At 41.3% G+C, this 20,143-nt stretch overlaps 1 protein-coding gene and 1 long non-coding RNA gene across 2 annotated transcripts in view; one reads left to right on the plus strand and one right to left on the minus strand.

Annotated features, from left to right (window-relative positions):
• The window catches only part of LOC144693223 (uncharacterized), a 71,385-nt gene extending 57,578 nt beyond the window's left edge, over positions 1-13,807 (plus strand). Inside the window, exon 3 of the long non-coding RNA XR_013579497.1 lies at positions 13,626-13,807. This is a non-coding gene — a long non-coding RNA (uncharacterized LOC144693223). The remainder of the gene's footprint in view (positions 1-13,625) is intronic.
• npas3 (neuronal PAS domain protein 3) overlaps positions 1-20,143 on the minus strand; it is a 1,500,089-nt gene that overhangs the window by 148,658 nt on the left and 1,331,288 nt on the right. The window lies entirely within an intron of this gene.

A 20,143-nucleotide genomic window follows, 5' to 3' on the forward strand; every position in this document is an offset into this window, starting at 1 on the left:
TTTGTCATTAAAATTTGAATGACTCAACACTTTATTAGATTGGAAATGCAGAACATCAACCAACTGCGCAATTATTCACCTGTGCTGTCTGAAATGAGAAAATATAATAAAATTATGGTCAGAGTTGTTTTGAATTTTATAATTTTATATTTATTTATAATGACAGACATACCTGATGCACAGTTGAAAACAGTGGCTAAAAGGTTTGCTAGTTGTAAGAAACCAAGTAATTTTTTACCTTGATCCTCAAGCAGTGAGTTACTGGTTTTTGTTGTACAGAAAATGCCAGATATAAAGCAGAAAGGTTTTAATATTTGTGCTGTGCAAAGTATTTAGACAGTTGTTAATATTATTACATCAGTTGGCCAAAAACATGCAGAAATCAAGTGATGATAGATCTCTGACTGCCCAAACCACCAGATGAAGGCTACATTGAGTACACTAACTGAGCAGTTGGCATTCATGTATTCACATGTGCTATATTAAAGTACTATTTTGAGGGCAGACAGAATGTAAACTTGATTTTGAATTCAACAGTCCTCCACAATCTGATTTGAAACCCAAAATACTAAAAGAACAACAATATGTAAGCACCAAGTGAAACTCTCTCTTCTCAGCAAAATAAGTAATGATGGTCCTGCCCTTTCATCTTCTGGGCTATGTCAATGTCAGCACGCAGATGGACAGGCTATAATGTTCAGCCAGCAGGTCTGGCAGCATCCGTGGAGAAAGAAACACAGATTTGGTGACCGCTTTGCAGAATGCCTCCTCTCAGTCTGCAAGCATTACCCTGAGCTTCCAGTTGCTTGCCATTTTAATTCACCATCTTGCTCTCAAGCCCATAGTTCTGCCCTTGACCTGCTGCAATGTTCCAGTGAAGCTCAACACAAGCTAGAGGAACAGAACCTCATCTTCTGATTAGACACTTTACAGTCTTCAGGACTCAACATTGAGTTCAACAACTGCAGACCATGAACTCTGTCCATGAGACGTAGGAGCAGAAGTAGGCTATTTGACTCATCAAGTCTGCTCCACCATTCAATGAGATCATGACTGATCTGATAATCCTCAAACCCATTTTCCTGCTGTTCCCTCATAATCCTTGATTCCCTTACTGATTAAAAATCTGTCTCCCTCAGCCCTGAACATATTTAACGACCCAGCCTCTACAGCGCACTGCAGTAAAGAATTCCACAGATTCACTATCCTCTGAGCGAAGAAATTCCTCCTCATCTCTGTCTTAAATGGGTGACCCCTTTCTCTGAGATTATGCCCTCTGGGTTCTAGACACTCCCACAAGGGGAAAAAACCTCTCAGCATCTACCCTGTCAAGCTCCCTAAGAAACATATGTTTCAATAAGGTCGCCTCTCATTCCTCTAAACTCCAATGAGTACAGGCCCAACCTACTCAACCTCTCATGATGAGAAAATCCCTCCATACCTGGGATCAACCTAGTGAACATTCTCTGGACTGCCTCCAATGCCAGTATATCTTTCCTTGGATGTGGAGACCAAAACAGTTCACAGTATTCTAGGTGTGGTCTAACTAGTGCCTTATATAGTTTTAGCAAAACTTCCTTATAATCCATTCCCTTTGAAATAAAGGCCAACATTCCATTTGCCTTCCCTTTCACCTGTTGAACTTGTATGCTAGCTTTTTGGGATTCATGCACAAGGACTCCCAAATGCCTCTGTGCTGTAGCTTTCTGCAGTCTTTCTCCATTTAAATAAAAATATTCAGCTCCTCTATTCTTCCTGCCAAAATGCACAAGATCACATTTTCCCACATTATATTTCATCTGCCAAGTTTCTGCCCACTCACTTAACCTGTCTATATCCCTCTGTAGACTCTTTGTGTCATCCTCACCACTTGCCTTCTCACCTATTTTTGTGTCATCCGCAAACTTGGTGATAGTTCCCTCATCTGAATCATTGGTATATATTGTAAATAATTGTGGCCCCAGCACTGATTCCTGTGGCACTCCACTAGTTACAGGTTGCCACTCTAAAAGTGCCCCCCTTATCCCAACTCTCTGCCTTCTATTAGTTAGCCAATCCTCTATCCATGCTAATATACTACTCCAAACACCATGGGCTCTTACCTTATTAAGGGGGAGGCAATAGCGTAGTGGTATTATCATTGGACTAGTAATCCCGAGACCCAGGGTGACGCTCTGGGACCTGGGTTCAAATCCCGCCACAGCAGATGGTGGAATTACAAGTCTTATGATGACCATGAAACCAATGTTGATTGTTGTAAAAACTCATCTGATTCACAAATGCCCTTTAGGGAAGGAAATCTGTTGTCCTTACCTGGTCTGGCTTACATGTGGCTCCAGACCCATAGTAATGTGATTGATTCTTAAATGCTCTCTGAACAAGGGCAATTCGGGATGGGCAATAAATGCTTGCCTAGCCAGTGACACCCATGCCCCATGAACAAATAATTAGTAGCCTTATGTGTGATACTTATCAAATGCCTTTTGGAAATCCAAATATATTACATCTACTGGTTCCCCTCTATCTATCCTGCTTGAAAATAAATTTGTCAAGCATGACTTCCCCTTCGTGAAGCCATGTTGACTCTGCTTGCTTATATTATACATTTCTAAATGCTCTGCTGTTACATCCTTTATAATAGACTAACATTTTTCCAATGACAGATGTTAAGCTAACTGGCCTATAGTTACCTGTTTTTTGTTTCCCTCCCTTTGTGAATAAAGCATTACATTGGCAGTTTTTCAATCTTCTGGGACTTCTCCAGAATCTAAGGATTCTTGGAAGATTACTACCAGTGCATCCACCATCTCTGTAGCTACTTCCTTTAATATCTTAAGATGCAACCCATCAGGTCCAGGGACTTATCAGCCTTTAGCCCCATTAGTTTCCCTAGCACTTTTTCTCTCGTCATAGTTATTGTATTTATTTCCTCCCCCTCCCCCTTTTGCCCCTTGATTATTTAGTATTTTTGGAATGCCAATAGTGTCTTCTACTGTGAAGACTGATGCAAAGTATTTATTCAACTCCTCTGCCATTTCCTGGTTCCCCATTATTATTTCCCCAGCCTCATTCTCTAAGGGGCCTATGTTCACTTTGGCCTCTTTCTTCCTTCTAATATATTTAAAGAAGCTCTTACTGTCCGTTTTTATATTACTTGCTAGTTTACCCTCAAAGTTTATTTTCCCCCTCTTTATTTTTTTTTGGTCATTCTTTGTTGGTTTTTAAACCTTTCCCAATCCTCTGGCTTACCACTAATCTTTGCCACATTGTATGTTTTTTCTTTCAATTTGTTGCTATCCTTAACTTCCTTGATTAACCATTGTTGGTTTATCCCCTTCCTAGAATCCTTCTTTCTCACTGGGGTATATATTTGTTGTGAGTCATGGACTATTTTCTTACACATCTGCCATTGTTCATCAACTGTATTTTCTGCTAAACTCCTTTCCCAGTCCACTCCAGCCAACTCTGCCCTCATTCCTTTGTAATTACCCTTATTTAAGTTTAGCACAGTTGTTTCTGACCCAAGTTTCTCACTTTAAACTGAATGCTAAATTCTACCATGTTATGGTCACTGTTTCCTAGGGGATCTTTTACTCTGAGATCATTTATTAAGCATGCCTCATTACACATTACCAGATCCAAAATAGCCTGATCCCTGGTTGGATCCACAACATATTGTTCTAAGAAACTATCCTGAATACACTGTATGAATTCTTGCTCATATCTACCTCTGCCAATTTGATTTTCCTAATCTACATGAAGATTAAAGTCACTCATTATTAATGTACTGCCCTTTTTACATGCCGTCATTATCTCCTGACTTATTTTGTGTCCTACAGTATATCTACTGTTAGGGGGCCTATAGACCACTCCCAAAAGTGTCTTCTTCCCCTTGTTATTTCTTACCTCCACCCATATGGATTCTACATCTTCTGATTCAAGATCATTTTTACTATCGTACTTTTCCATCTCATGCTAACAAAGCTACCCCACCACCCTTTCCCTCCTGCCTGTCCTTTCAAAAAGTCACATACCACTGAATATTTAATTTCTAGCTTTGATCTCCTTGTAACCATGTCTCCGTAATGGCTATAAGGTCATACTTATTAACCTCTATTTGTGCCGTTAATTCATTCCGACTACTACGTGCATTTAAGTAAAGAGCCATTAATTTTGCCTTCTTACCATTTTTACCCCCTTTGACCCTATTTGCTGCATATTTTTTATGACCGTACACTCCGTCAGTGTCTGTCACACTCTGGGTATCAATACCTAAGTAGCTGCCTTGCAATGCTGAGGTATCCTTTTGAATTGTTAGCCTACGTATCCCCTCTCCAGAACTCCAGCGCCACACCCCCCATCCCACCCCACCCCACATTTAGTGTAAAGCCCTCTCTACAGCCCTAGTTATTCGATTCACCAGGACACTGGTCCCCGCACGGTTCAAGTGAAGCCCGTCCCACTGGAACCACTCCCTTCTACCCAAGTACTGGTGCCGGTACCCCATGAACTGAAACCAATTCCTCCCACACCAATCTTTGAGCTATGCATTTAACTCCTTGACTTTATTTACCCTATGCCAGTTTGCCTGTGGTTCAGGTAGTAATCCCACGATTATTACCTTAGAGGTTCTGCTTTTAAATTTAGTTCCTAACTGTTCAAATTCTTTCATCAGAGCCTCCTTTCTTGTCCTATCAATGTCATTGGTACCAACGTGGACGACAACAGCTGAATCCCTCCCCTCCCACTCCAAGTTCCTCTCCAGCCCTGAGGAGATGTCCTTAACCCTGGCACTGGGCAGGCAACACAGCCTTCGGGACTCACGTTCACGGCTACAGAGAACAGTATCTATCCCACTAATTATACTGTCCCCTACCACTGCTAAATTCCTATTTCCTCCCCCCACTTGAATGGTTCCCTGTACCACGGTGCCGTGGTCAGTTCACTCATCCTCCCTGCAGTCCCCGCTCTCGTCCACACAGCTTGCAAGCTGCGTGGCCCCCATTTTGATTCTGTTTTTTGCCATGTGCTGGTCTGAAACTTGTTTTTCATGTTTTTGCTTTCAGGCAGAGCTGATTATTATTCTGCTATTCAAACTCCCTCTGTAAAAATGCTTTCTTTCTTTACTACAACCATTGCCACTCCCTTTGCCTTTTGTTCCATGATGTACTTGTCATTTAAATATCTCCAGCCTTCTACCCTATCCCAGACCTTCCCTTTTGTTCTTCATCCCCTTTACTCTTTTCAACAGCATAAAATCCACCACATTTCTACCTTCTTTCAGTTCTGAAGAGTCATATTCAACTCTAAATGTTGACTCTGTTTCTCTCTTCGCAGCTGCCAGACCTGCTGAGTATTTCCAACACTTCCTGTTTTTCAGATCAAATTACTTTCTGAACCAAATAGTTGCTCCATCAGAAAGCTTTTTAAAATAACTTTTTATCATTTTTATTTAGAGGCTGACCAAGAAATTTGTAGCACTTGCTGCTCTGGATCTTTCATGTCTTTTTGCTGTGTTATATTTTCATAGCCATTTAAGAAGCTTTGTAAATGCCAATAAGATCTATAGGTACAATCGCAGGATTTGGCTCAAATATTGAATAAACAGAGCAGAAACTTGTACTTTTCTCACTTTCTTCTTTAGAGCTACCTTGTGTGTGTATTCCACTCTAACATTAACTCGGGGAGAGCTCCACTAACTTCAAAATCAAAGTTTAAATGCATCAAATGCAGCAAATAAAAATGTATTAAAATGAAATAGATGTCAGAACAAAGGTATGAACAAAGTCAACATTTCTGCACACAGCATAGCAGAATGGTAAGATGACTAGCTTCATCATCTCAATATCTTAGGCTCAAAACCAAGGTATAATTGATATTCATAGCTATCAGTTGCAAATATGTTAAGGACAATGGGAAGTAACAAAACAAACATTCTCCATCTAAGAACATACTGGGGAACTTGCATATTCAATTTAATTCCTGCATAAATACAATTATTGTACACCCAACATTCCTGATATCTCTGTATTACTTAGAAGGTTTCCATAGATTTAGCAACAAAAATGAATGGTGTCCACAGTGTGATTTAATAAATCAGAAGGATGCCATTTGGTCTCTTGTGTTTATACCAACTCTTTGAAATAGTTGTCCAGTTTGGTGCCACACCCCATCTTTTTCCCTGCAATATAATCCTGCAAATTACTCCTCTTCAAGTGCATGTCCAACTGTCTTTTTGAAGTTCCTACAGAACTACTTTCCACTACACTTTCAGGTAGTGCATTCATCTTAACAACCGTCTGTATGAAGAAATTTCTCTTCATTTCCCCTCTAGTTCTTTTGCCAATTATTTTAAATCTATAAACTCTGATTATTGACCCACTTGCCAGAGGAAACAATTTTTTCTCATTTGTTCTAAAACAAATGCCTCATACTTATGAATATCTCCACTGTGTCTCCATTTGATCTCTTCTTGAAGGAAAACAACCCCACATTGTCCAATCTCTCCATATAACTGAAGTCCCTCAACCCTGGCATGGTGAATGAACTCTGTTCCATCTTCAAGCCCTTGACACCCTTGCTAAAGTGTGTCCCCAGAATTGTATACAGTGCTCTGGCTGAGGCCTAACCAGAGATTTGTGAATGAAAGCAAAATACTACAGATGCTGGAAATCTGAAATAAAAACAAAAAAAGCTGAAAAAACTTAGCAGGTCTGACAGCAACTGTGGAGAGAGAAACAGAGTCAATGTTTCGAGTCTGTCTGACTCGTCTTTAGAGCCCTGGAGAGGAGTCATATGCACTTGAAACGTTAACTCTGTTTCTTCCTCCACAGACGCTGCCAGACCTGCTGAGTTGTTCCAGCATTTTTCATTTTTATACTAGAAATTTGTAGAGGTTTTTTTCATTTGTTCATGGGAGGTGAGCATCGCAAGCAAGACCAGCATTTACTATCCACCTCTAATCACCCTTGAGAAAGTGGTGGGAGTCGCCTTCTTGAATTACTGAAATCCATCTGGTGTAGGGCTGGGAGGAAAGGAGTTCCAGGATATTGATCCAGGGACATTCCAAGCTAGGATGGTGTGAGATTTGGAGAGGAACATACAGTTGGTGGTGTTCCCATTCATCTGCTGCTTGTATAGGCTCATAGATGTTTATAGCACAGAAGGAGGCTATTCGGTCCATCATGTCAACGCCAGTCAACAAAGATCTGACTACACTAATCCCACTTTGCAGCGCTTGTCCCATAGCCCTGGAGGCTATGGCAACGCAAGTGAATATCTAAATACTTGTTAAAAGTTACAAGAGTTTCTGACTCAACCACCCTTTCGGGCAGTGAGTTCCAGACTCCCACCGCCCTCTGGATGAAAAAAATTCTCAATTCCCCTCTTAGCCTTCTATCTCTTACCTTAAATCCATGCCCCCTGGTTATTGGTCCTTCTACTAATGGTAAAAGTGCCTTTCTATCCACCCTATGTATGCCCCTCATAATCTTATACACCTCTCTCAGGTCCCCTCTAAACCTTCACTGCTCCAAGGAAAACAACACCAGCCTATCCAATCTTTCCTCATAGCTCAGACCCTCCTGCCCAGGCAGCATCCTGGTAAATCTCCTCTGCACCCTCTCCTTTGTAATCACATCCTTCCTATAATGCGGTGACCAGAACTGCACGCAGTACTCCAGTTGCGGCCTAACCAGCATTTTATAGAGTTCCAGCATAACCTCCCTGTTCTTGTATTCTATACCTCGGCTAATAAAGGCAAGTATCCCATATGCCTTCTTAACCACCTTATCTACCTGCCCTACTACCTTCAGGGATCTGTAGGTATGTACACCAAGGTCCCTCTAATCTTCAGTACTTTCCAGGGCTCCCATCATTCACAGTGTAATCCCTTGCCTTGATAGCCCTCCCCCAGTGCATTACCTCACACTTTTCCAGGTTGAATTCCATTTGCCACTGCTCTGCCCACCTAACCAGTCCGTTTACGGCTATCCTCCTCATTATTTACCACCCTACCAATTTTCGTATCATCCGCAAAATTCTTGATCGTACCCCCTACATTTAAGTCCAAATCATTTATGTACATCACAAACAGTAAGGGCCCCACTACCGAGCCCTGCGGAACCCTATTGGAAACAGACGTCCAGTCACAGAAACTTCCCTTTACCATCACCCTCTGCTTCCTACCTCTCAGCCAATTTTGGGTCCAACGTGCCACTTTGCCTTGGATCCCATGGGCTCTTACTTCTAGGTGGTAGAAGACACGGGTGTGTAAAGTGCTGTCGAAGGTGTCTTGGCAAGTTGCTGCATTGCATCTTGTAGATGGTACACAGTGCTGCTACTGTGTGCCGATGATGGAGAGAGTGAATAAGTGGAATTGTACCTCAGCGTTCAAAACACTGAAGTCGGGACCAGATGGGGGTGAGCCCTTACTTGCTGATAACCGGACTGGTGGAGCAATTTTCCTGGAGTTAGCTTGACAATTGATGGCCTCTGAACTTTCCATCCATGCTGGGTGGACTCCCAAGTCTGAAAGTCCAATCCGAGGGCTGGGTGCTCTGAAGCCTTAGCAGGCTCTAGGCAAGCCCTTCCAATTGGTGGGGAAGCCCCTCTGGATGGCCCATCGAAGCTAGTGGGGCAGCCTTCCCTACTCATTCCGGAAAGTGGAGAGTATTCCATCACACTCTTGACTTGTGCCTTGAACTTTGCTTTGTGCAGAGGCTTAGGGAAGTCAAGAGGAAGATCACAGAGTTCCCAGCCTCTGACCTGCTCTTGTCGTCATAGTATTTATATGGCTAAAAGCAAAAAACTGCGGATGCTGGAAATCCAAAACAAAAACAAAAATAAAAATACCTGGAAAAACTCAGCAGGTCTGACAGCATCTGCAGAGAGAAATACAGTTAACGTTTCGAGTCCGTATGACTCTTCAACAGAACTAAGGAAAAATAGAAGAGAGGTGAAATATAAGCTGGTTTAAGGGGGGGTGGGACAGGTAGAGCTGGATAGAGGGCCAGTGATAGGTGGAGATTGCCAAAAGATGTCATAGACAAAAGGACGAAGAGGTGTTGACGGTGGTGATATTAGCTAAGAAATGTGCTAATAGGTGACATTAAGGGTAGAAAACAGGACGAGCAAGGTACAGATAGCCCTATTGGGGGTGGGGGGAAGGGATCAAAATAGCAAAGTTGCTGCTTTGATGGCAAGGGCAATCACTCTCACTTCATCTCTGGAATTCAGTTCTTTCATCAATGATTGGATCGAGGCTGTAAGAGGTGTAGAGCCAAGTGACCCTGGCAGAACCCAAACCGAGCATTGATGAGCAGGTGATTGCTGTGTAAGTGCCACTTGAGAGCACTATTGACGACACCCTTCATCACTTTGCTGATGATTGATACTAGACTGATGAGGCAGTAAAAGGATTTGTCCTTCATTTTGTGGACAATTACCTGGGCAATTTTCCACATTGTCGGGTAGATGCAAGTGCTGTAATTGTATTGGAACAGGTTGGCTAGGGCCTCAGATGGTTCTGAAGCACAAGTCTTCAGAACTACTGCTAAGATGTTGTCAGGGCCCATAGCTTTTGCTGTATCCATCATCCTTAGCCATTTCTTGATATCATATAGAGTGAATCAAATTGGCTGAAGACTGGAATCTGTGATGCTGGGGACCTCAGCAGAAGGCCAAGATAGATCATCCAAGGCCCGTCAAGTTGAAGATGGCCTGACTTTTGCACCAATGTGCCGGGCTCCCTCATCACTGGGGATTTTTGTGGAGCCTTCTCCTCCTCTTAGTTGTTTAAATGTCCACCATGATTTACAAGTGGATATGCAGATCTGCAGAGCTTTGACCTGATCTATTGGTTTTGGGATAACTTAGCTATGTTGGACAAAATATTGGACAAGCAGTTTGATAATTTAGCGACAGTGGAGAGATCGAGGGAGGTGGTGATGAGTTGCATCTGAGTATCATCAGTGTAATGCTGCGCTTTCGGATCATTTCACCAAAGGGTAGCGTGCAGATGACAAATAGGAGCGAGCTAAGGAGGGACTGAACCTTGGAGAACACCAGAGGTAATGGTGCAGAAGCAGAAAGAGAAGCCATTGCGAGTGATACTCTGTCTACAATTGGATAGATAAAAGAATGGAGCCAGGCAAGTGGAGTCCCACCCAGCTGGATGGCGGAGTTGAGAGCTTGGAGGAAGATGGCGTGATCAACCATGACAAAGACAGGTCAAGGAGGGTGAGGAGAGATAGTTTACCTTTGTCACAGTCATATATGATGTCATTAAGAATGATTAAGGAAGACCCTTGTTGTCAACAAAGAAAATAATCAAACTTCAATCAAATCATCAACATAAATGCTTCCTTATAAATATATTAAAGACAGAACAGATTCATGGGAATGCTTTCAAGGCTTTGACTTACAAACCATTTAAATTCTTATTTTGTGGTTTATGATGTTATTTGGACAGTTCAATGAGATTACTGCTTTGTAATTCTCCAAGGTAGCCATGGTTCTCCTATATCTAAATACTGTAAGTTTATTCAGTAGCATGTTTTAAAAAATACACAATATTTTTAGTGCCCAGAAATGCATCAACTATCTGCAATGAAAGCAATCACTTGCAGAATATCATATAATATCTTACAGAACGTGTTTAAAACTAAACCTGTTAACAAATGGACTATCTCACAATTGTTGATATGACATGAATGATTTATTGGTCCTACATTCTTGGGAGAAGAAGACTCTTTGCAATAGTATCCCATAAATAACTAAGAATCCTTGAGTGCTTACCATCACAACCCAGCACCCTAATACAATGACATGAAAAGTATATAAGAGAAAAGGGAGAGTATGAGAAAAGATTAACGGGTAACACAAAAGGAAACTCATAAATATTTTATATTCCTATAAAAAGTAAAAGGATACTTAAAGGAATGGTGAGGCCATATAGGGACAAAACATTATTCTCATGGAGAGGCAGTGGTCATGACTGAGGTATTGAATGAATACTTTGCATCTGTCTTCATAAAAGAAGAGGATGAAGTTAATGCTGCAGTAGAAGGGGAGAGTAGAGATATTAAACAGGATAAAAATAGATAAAAAAGGAGGCACTGAATAGGTTGTCATCCTCAAAATTAACAAGTCACCCGGTCCAGATGGGATGCAGATGAAGTTGTTGAGGGAAGCGAGGGTGGGTATAGCAGAGGCTCTGACCAGAATCTTTCAATTCTCCTTGATTATCAGAATGGTGCCACTGGACTGTCTGATGGCAAATGTTACATACCTATTCAAAATAATGGAGAGGGATAAACCTGGTTTATAGGCCAGTGATAGAACAACTATTAGAGACTGTTGTCAAGGCCAAAATGAATTCTCACTTGGAGAAGCATGGATTAATAATGAGCAGCAAACACAAATTTGTTAAATGTAAATCACGTTGACTAACCTGATTAAGTTCTTTGATGAAGTAACAGTGAGTTTAATGAAGATAACGCAGTGTATGTTGCATATATGGACTTTCAAAAGCATTTGGTAAAGTGCCACGTAATAGACCTATCCAGCAAATAGAAACGCATGGTATTAAAGGAACAGTGGTAATGTGGGTATGTAAATGGCTGAGGGATAAGAGGCAAAAGGTAGTGCTGAGTCTACGGGCTGGGTCCCTGAACCCACCCTTCCCCCTGCACTGGCAAAAAAGTCAGTGGAGAGCTTGCCTACGATCCCGATGGCTGCCTTGCAGCATTTTAACACTGGGGGTGGAGACTTCCGGTCCTATCCTGGATTGGCCAACAGTTCTGAAGTCCCAGCAGTGCCAGCAAGGCCGTTGGCAAGTGCTGCTACTACAGGCAGTCCCACCACACCGAGGAGCCCAGTAAGTCTGGGGTCAGGGGTCTCAGTGAGAGATTGGTGGGGGGTCGTGGTGGTGACGGGAGGCCAGGTTCAAGAGGCCAGGAGGGAAGATTAAAGGGGGGGATGATCTTTGGGGGTAGTGCTTCCAATACGTGAGCTCCAGTTTTCATAAGGTTTCTTGCAAAGTGGTGCAAATAGTCTAGCAATTTGTGATAAATTCACAACTCACATTGTATCTCTATGTCACCACAAATTGTTGGACTTTTTAATGCATTAATAACTTGTGCTCCATGAACTTGGCGAATTTTTTTCAGAAAATTCAGTTCCATTATTTTATTTGGGAGGCAACCAGCAAGCATAACAAGGGTAGCATACAGTCTTCCTTTGACTTTGGACTGAATCATCCCAGATTTGCACTAAGTACAGTTGTGGGTGTGAAAAAGGAAGTTTTACATGTCGGCCACAATGGCAGGTTTTCATGCTGAATCGTCCATTTCCTGCCTCATTAATTACGCAGCCACAGGAAACACACCGTCTCGCTGGCGGACAGCCTCTGAATCACCCGCCACACCGTTACCTCACTGTTTCCTCACTCTGGGTGCCATATCTAAACTGTAGCTACGCACACAGTTCTCAGCGTTTGAAACCTAGGATTGCTCCAGTGAAGACATGGCCCTGAAAGCCAAGGAGAGTTCAGTGGCCTGTTACTGGGATGCCTTTTGGAGGCCTGCCGTGATGTCCTCCACGCCAGCTGTAGGAAGTCTAGTAATCTCACCACTCCGACTTGGAAGGGGGCGGCAATGGTGGTCAGTGCCAACGCTGCACAGAAGGAGTTGGCCATCTAGTGCAGAAAGAGGATGTATGAATTCATCACTCTAAATTCACACATTCACAAGGCCATCACACATTCACTGGCATTACACTCACAGCCAGCTCAAGGGACACCACCATTCACTCTCTCACACATACCCTCACATCTCCATCTGGCCTCATCTCCTCTGGAGACTGCCTCCTCAGCCCTCACCATCATGAGGCCACTTACACAGATCAACATGTGCCCCCCACACACACCCTGGGATTGCCCCAATCCCCAGTACAGCCCTAGCCCTGCAGCCTCTTCCCTTGCCTGAGGCCACTTCTCCCCCTTCCCCAAGCAAGCCCTAGCCCTACAGCCATTGAAAAACCACCCCTGTCTTACAGCTGGTCTGGTCGGTAGAAACCTGCCCATGAGATCCCCTAAAAGTGATGTGGTGCTGCCTTTGAGGCCTGGCGCTGATGACCTTGAGTGCTGCCCGAAGCAAGGTAGGCAAACAAACCTCGAAGTTCCAAGCGAGGTGCAGCTCGCCAGGTGCACATCGCTTATGTACAGTTGTGAAACATGTCAACATGCAATCGTGCCAACGTGCCCAGATGATCCAGCGTGGGAGGATGATTCCGACAAGCATCTTAAAATGAGATGCTAAAGTATTGAAATTAGGTTCCTGACATGTGGTGGCGGGAAACGCGGCTTGCCATTGATGAGTGGAGCAGAAAATCGCAAACTGGTTTCATAACGGTGTCAAACTGATTTTTGGCCTTCTCGCCATATTGTCCACTCACACTGTCAAACATACCCATCACCAACGGGACCAGAAAATTCCACCCATGGATTTGACAGTGTGTGTAACCTTGGTAGACTTTTACTCTTGCTTCAAAGCTCCAATTAGGTTTTTCTTTTAATGATGTTTTTCATCTTTCTTATGTTCTTGTTTTCTCCATTATTCCTTTAGACTCCCTGGTCCCTGTCATCTGAATTGGAGAACGAAAACAGAACGCAAAGAATGGAACATAACCTGGGAAAATTCACTTCCTCCTGGAGAGAAGTGCAGTGAGCAGAAAATCCAGCAGTCCTGCTGTCATGTCTAAAGTAGATAAATGTAACCCTGCTGTATCTTAGTGTCACAAGCACAATTTTGAAAAGCATGTTCTTAATGCTTCAGTTCATTAAAAATATATTGGAAGCTTTTCTAATTAACTATGGCTAGAATTTTACGTCCTGTGGGCGGTCACAGATCCAACCCATTCGGCCGCGAAATAGCGCGAGATGATGCTGGGTGAGCATCCCGATGTCAGTGCGTACTCGGTGCGCGTGCACGGTGTTCAGAAGTGCGTGCACCGACAGTTAAGCAGGCAATTAAGCCCATTAAGGAGGCAATTGAAAGCGATTTTTCGTGGCCCGTCCACTTTTACAGTTGGCAGACGGGCCAATCAGCCAGGCGGCCTTTACACTTTTGCTCAAACCTCGATCCAGGGCGGGATGAAATCCCCATGAAATAAAATAAAAAGAGGTATCAAGGGACTGATTTTTTTTATGAGGTGTGCTTTCAGGTACTTGATTACGCTGCATGGACATATTTTGCAGCATTTTTGTTGTTTTGTTTGTTCTGGGAAGGTCTGCAGCTCCCTGAGGCAGCTGTCTGCCTTCAGGGAGCTCACTGGAAGCGCTCACCAGCACCTGCGGTGACGTTGGCACCCACCCTCTTCATGTCCCCACTGGCCAGTGGAAATCACGGTTGGGGGCCAATCTTGGTCGGGGGCCCATTACTCATCTGCTCCCGAACCCGCCGATCGTGCGTGCCTGACAAGCGAAAAATTCATGAGAATTTCATGTGTTTTCATGAGAATGTAACAACAAAATAAGCAATCAAAAAGTTATCAACCAAGTCTACACCATAAGTGAACAAAGTCTAAAGCCTCCTGAATGTGTCAATAGCAGATACATTAGGACCTGGATGGTAACTAGTGTTTCTGTAAAATCGGAGTTTCTTTTCAGTGCTGTGCAACAGAGCTGGAGGCAAAGTGGTATGTTGTTCGTGCTAAGGCAGGCAGAGTGGCATATTTCGCTTTAACTTATACATTATTCACTGTCTAAAACTGACTGCAAAACGTCTAGGGATCTCTGCACAGCAATTGAAAAGATACTTGCAATTCCATATGATTGAGATTATACTGGAATTCACTGTTCACTTTACAAGTGTCATGAATGCTGCAGCAGGCTGAATACACACTTATTGACATTCTAATTTACCACTACACCTCTGAAGATCTTTGCCAATTTTCGATCAGTAAATTTTTAGGGCATCCAAAAAGAGATGCCAAGAGCTGACTACTTTCTGTAAGTTACATAGGTTCACCTTCAGATGAATATAGGGCCCTAATTCCGAATCTTTGCTAAATAACAAGCAATAGGCAGGGTCTGTTGTTCCATTTTATTCATCTGCATTTTGTTTTGAAACAAACTGGAACGTAAGAGACAAAAAAAGGAAGGAGAGGATTCCTAAATAGGGATGAACATAACTGAACAACTTTGGCATTTTTTTTCTATTTACAAAACTGGGAAGCAAATAAAACATTCTGGACAAACTGAAGTAGATCACAGACATCTTGAAAATCAATTATTTGACTTTAATATTGTTAACTAATGAATCTAGCAAGTGTTAGGACACCAGATTCTTCCTTTAAGGCTGCATCTGTAAGCCAAATAAAACCACTGACAGCCAGCTAGGTCTACTGGAGTTTCTCTACTGGTGAAGGGCGCCTGAGCAATATGCCTTAGATCAAATGCAACACTCTCTCAGACAACACTGTGGTAATGGAGTAATGAGCAACCTATTATACTTCAATATGGTGTATTTATGAAAATAAGGCAGATTGTACAATATTTGCTGAAATGGATTTTATTGTAAATACGTTAGAATATTGAAATGCTGTAATTTTTGTCAATCACGGTTGTATTCAAGGCTATAATCAAAAATGATTTATCTTGAATTTAACAGAAAGGCTATTAATATGCAGATTTCACAAATGGCTGATTGCCTGTAAGGGTCATTAAACAAATTCTTATTTTATCAATTATATAATCTGTCACTGTATATTTAAGAAAATTTTAACTTCATACATTTATGATCTAAACCAGCTCGTGCCAAATGCAGTTTATTTGGCTATTTTGTTGACATGTTCTCATAGAAAAAGAATTAATCAAAACCATTTCAATATATTAACATTCAAAATGCATTTTTAACATGATGATTATAAAGAGTATTTTTAGCATGGCGTTTATAGCATTAAGAAAGTTTCTAAACAAATGAAATAATGTGCTTTGCATTAAAATAACTAGAGCTTGCAAAATGAATAAACACATTTGCTTCACTCAAACTGTATCCACTGCACATTGCTGCTTCAATATATTTTTAAATGATCATAAATAATTATGTTCTGTGCAATCCAAAATGAGTTTCCTTTAATCATCTAATGCATTCATACATTCTGAATACTAAACTAAATTTGAACTATAGTTGGTAGCAACATAAACTGACTTCAAACGGAGAATCAATTCTACCTGAATGTCATACAAAGAAAATATAGAATAGATTCATAACTACAGACTGTGATCAACTTGAAAGTAAACTACATTCTTATTATTGGCTTAGTAAAAAAATCTTGAGGCATAGTGGGTAGCATCCCTGCTTCTGAGCCAGAAGCTCTGGGTCAAGTCCCACTCCAGGACTCAGTGGCCACAGAATGAGCATTCATAATGTGGCCAATCAGGTTGAAATTTTTTCCAATACACCTACAGCAAGTGGTAAGAGCGGGAGAGTCTCCCGGTCAGCTATCCTTGATGCAGAGTGGTGCCACTCAAGCTATAGCCTCTGGTGACAGGGCAGTGACCTGTTCCAGGAAAAACTAGCTGTGGAAACAGATGTAAGCATGTGCTTTGTCTGTCTTTTGCGCCTCCAGGCGAGGGAAAAGAAAATAATACCATTAATTATGTCCCATAAATCTCCAAGTCAGTCTCATGGAATTCAAGAAATTAAAACTGAAATATGTTACTTGCGAAAAATAGAAAAAAGGAGTCTATTAAATTAGATGTCTTTTCAAGTGATAAATATTTTCTCAAGAGGCTTTCTGATTTTACTTTGTGTATAACGTTGCAATCTTTGGGGTTTGCTTCCTGAAAATATTTCAATACCCTAGATTTGACTTTTAACTACATATAGTTAAAACAAATCCAACCATACAATACTTTCAAAGAATTTAACAATTACAGTGGGAACTATTTGTAGGAAAATGCATTAAAATGTGATTTCTATTGAGCAAAGTGTCTCCGGCAAATCTTCGGGCCACAGAAGGCACTTTGTTCACTGGGTCTTTCATCATTAGCATGCAGTTCACCCTGACTTTCAAAAAGCTATACTCAGCAATAACACCCTAATATAAATACCAATTTAAAGAATTAGAGTTTAAAAGGCAATAGCAGTGATAACAAAATCTAATACAATTGCCTTGCCTTGACAGAAAAGTACTTTTAATTTGTATAACCTTCAATTTTATTAAATAAGACCTCATTACATTAGTAAATTTTGCTTTTAATGTTCGCACCAGGAAATTTATGGAAACAAGTTGGAGCAGTTACTCTACTGCATTTAAATTCCAAAAACACAACAAGGCCTAATTCAATCTTGATCCTTCACAAATATTATAGGGTTATAAGCACTCCAGGCATATTATTTCTCAAGACAAATCTAATTTAAGTCTGATATTGGAAGGGATGGTGAGGGTACATATATATTCATTTGTGCCACCCAATCAAAGAAACCCCATTAGTACTTCCAACAAGCTACAGTATCTGCTTTGATTATATTAAACCTACAGCTCTAAGACGAGATTGTTGTTTTTCATTAAAAATGTAAGGTCTGTTTTGCACACGGTTTTACATATTATGCAAATTTTTTCCAAAATTCCATTATAGTTAGACAAATATTTCCTGACCAGTGTCTGACCCATGGAATATCTAAGCTTTAATAGCCTTAACAAATATTTACTGATTAGGATTTAAAGACTGGTGAACGTGGTGCAAGAAGCCACTTCTCCGGTCTATGAGTAATTTTAAAATTGCTTTTTATTTCTGATTTTAATGTATTTCTATGTATATCAAGCTATGGGATATCAGTTCTGGGGAACTGACGGGCCATGTTTTGCTGTAAAAATAATGGTGAGGCTCATAGTGCTCACCGTTATTTATGTGCAAATCAGGCAGCAACTTCCAGTGACAGCACATGCTCAGTTAAATGCAGAAATTGGGAAAACTATCAGAGGTGCCCTGCTCCTCCAGAAGCTGCATGAAAATAGCACCTTGCCATCTGATGCACCATTGAAAAGTATTGATCGGCATGAAGTTACTGTATTTTGCTCATATATGTGGAGCAAACTCGTAAAGAAGAAGTTACTCTGTTTTCAATGGTGTTGGTTGATGGAGCATGTGGGTTAGATGTCACAAGTGTGTAGTTGTGACATTATAGATTTTTGTAAAAAGCTAATCTTCCAAATGGACACAAGAAGCTTGAAAGATGACTGACAAAAGTCACTTACAACTGCAGTGTGGTCAAATTTCTAGAAAGCTCCAAGTGGATTGCAAGTAGAAATACCCAGACATAGTGGGGAGGCAGTGGTATAGCGGTATTGTCACTGGACTATTATTCCAGAGACCCAGGGTAATGATCTGGGGACCTGGATGTGAATCCCACCACAGCAGATGGTGAAATTTGAATTCAATAAAAAATCTGGAATTAAAAGTCTGATGATGACCATGAAACCATTGTCAATTGTTGTAAAAACCCATCTGGTTCACTAACGTCCTTTAGGGAAGGAAATCTGCTGTCCTTACCTGGTCTGGCCTACATGTGGCTCCAGACCCACAGCAATGAGGTTGACTCTTAAAAAATGCCCCCTAAACAAGGGCAAGGGCAATTAGGGATAGCCAGTGACACCCACATCCAAGAATAAATATTTAAAAAATGTGAAGACATTTGAAATTCAATGTGTATTTCCAGAAGTATAAACAGAAACTCACTGACTCACCTGGAGATGTGAATAGCTCTTTCCTAGCTCCACAAGCCTGGGAGAATGGGAAGCATTCAAGTTAATTTAAAAGGTTTATCACCTTGGCTAAAAAGACAATGGATGGGGCTATGCCGGGACTAACCCAATACCTAATGTGAAAGTGTGATTCAACAGTTTGGGATAGCAAGCATTTTGTGTTTTTGAAATATACAAAGGAGACTGTAAGAAGCCATTCTGCGTGGCAGTGTGAGAGAGAATAGCAGCACATGGCTCCCAGCTGAAACAGCCATGAAGCACCTATGAGAGCTGGAGTTCCCTGCCATTAGAGTTATATAGTAAGGCACCCAGAAAAAAAATCATCCCTGGGTTGCTGAGAAGAAACCAGGCAATCTTCCAGTGTCAGTGCCTGCAGTCTCCAGTAAGGAACTGAACCTTTACTCTCTCCCAGCATCTGCTCTACCTATCAAGTCCACCTACAAATGAAATCTCCAACTCTTCAACTTCATAAGCCATTGCAGCTGCTAACCCAAACCTTAAGTTTCAGCCCCTTCACTTTGGAAAGAAGGAATCCAAGCAATGGGCCAGCATCGATATCTTAGAGACTGGTTTGAAATCTCATCTTTATGTATCTTTTTTCTTTGATCTGCATTTTAATCTTTGTATCTGTATTTTAGTTAATAACTTTATCACTTTTACTTAAGTAACTTTCAGCAATAGTTTTATAATAAACTAACTTTTATCTTGTTTAAGAGTAAAGCCTGACTGCTTGGCTATTTTTAAATTGAATCACTTGCAAATTAAAAGGGGGCCACACACATGCACGAATGCACAAATTCTTAGCACAAGGACCGTTTTGAGGAAACTGCCTTTTCCATGGTCATGACAACTGGAAGCTCCTCTGGGCTTGTGCGCATTGTAAAATGAGCCAAAGCCAAATTTGTACTAAAATCTGGGAGTTAATCCATTGTGAAAAGAACCAAATTTTGAACTGCAAAGAAATAGGATGTAGAAGGGAAGTAACAGAGTCCAAATTGTATGAAACCAAATCAGAAACTACTGCAGCAAACTTTGTTTTGTAAAAAGTACCAATGAAAATTAAGGTGGCAACTTTTGATGCACAAGAGTTTAATCAGTCAGGAGGGTTTGAATTGGCAGAAATTAGCACTCTTAGATATTTGCAGCAACTAAAAACCATTACTAAGCAGATAGGACTCAAGATCACCAGTAAGACAAAGACAGAAATTCCTGAAAATGCTGGCTGAACATGTTCAGACCGGAGTCAAAACAGGTAGCAGAAGCTGAATTGGAACCAGAATGAGTGACTAGCGAAAATAGAGCTGGTAAAGCTGAAAATTGAGCTGGAGTTTAATGCCCAGAAAGAAAGGGAGGAGAGACTAACCCAAGAAGC

This window comes from Cetorhinus maximus, chromosome 18 (assembly GCF_964194155.1).
Source record: "Cetorhinus maximus chromosome 18, sCetMax3.hap1.1, whole genome shotgun sequence".
Lineage (NCBI taxonomy): Eukaryota > Metazoa > Chordata > Chondrichthyes > Lamniformes > Cetorhinidae > Cetorhinus > Cetorhinus maximus.